This window comes from Nannospalax galili, unplaced genomic scaffold (assembly GCF_000622305.1).
Source record: "Nannospalax galili isolate Female #2095 unplaced genomic scaffold, S.galili_v1.0 scaffold89, whole genome shotgun sequence".
Lineage (NCBI taxonomy): Eukaryota > Metazoa > Chordata > Mammalia > Rodentia > Spalacidae > Nannospalax > Nannospalax galili.
This window is the reverse complement of record NW_008359211.1, coordinates 715,486-716,284: the sequence shown is the minus strand read 5'-3', so window position 1 is coordinate 716,284 and position 799 is coordinate 715,486.

The following is a 799-nucleotide window of genomic DNA, read 5'->3' as shown; positions in this document are numbered from 1 at the left end:
CGCGCACAGCGCCAGCGAGCCCGCGAGGGGCCGCGCCAGGCGGGAGGGCGGGCGGGCGGCGGCGCCCCCTGGAGGCCGGGACGTGGATGTCAGAGCCGGGCGGTGACCAGGGCGCTGCACCCCGGACGGACTCCGTGACCCCAGCGGCGACCCCGGAGATGCACCCCGGATCCCCTGATCCCAGCTGCTACCCGGACCCTCTGACTCCAGCTGCGACCCGACCGATGCACCCGGCACCCCAGCTGCGACCCCGGAGATGCACCTCGGACTCCCTGATCCCAGCTGCGACCTGGGTGATGCACCCTGGACCCCTGACCCCAGCTGCAACCCAGAGATGCATCGGGATCCCCTGACCCCAGCTGCGACCCCGGAGATGCACCCGGACCTCCTGACCCCAGCTGCAACCCCAGAGATGGCACCCGGACCTCCAGACCCCAGCTTTGACTCTGATGATGCATCCTGGATCCCCTGGAACACTGTAGGAGCCCAGGACCCAGGGTGCCCCAGACCCCAAGCCGTAGCCACAGACTCTTGGCCCACACCTCTGGATGCTGGACTCCACTGTCCCATATCGGGATGTTAACTCCAGACCATAGATCATGGCAAAAACCTTGGACCCAGGGACCCCAGGTTCATATTTCAGAACATGGACTCACACCATCACTACCACCTCTGACTCCCCTGTCTTGGGACACCACAGTCCCCACCTGACACCAAACTTTGGATGACGGTCCTGACTTCAGACTCCCAACAGAACCCCAGACTCAGACTCAAACCCTGAACCACCCTCTTGATTGTG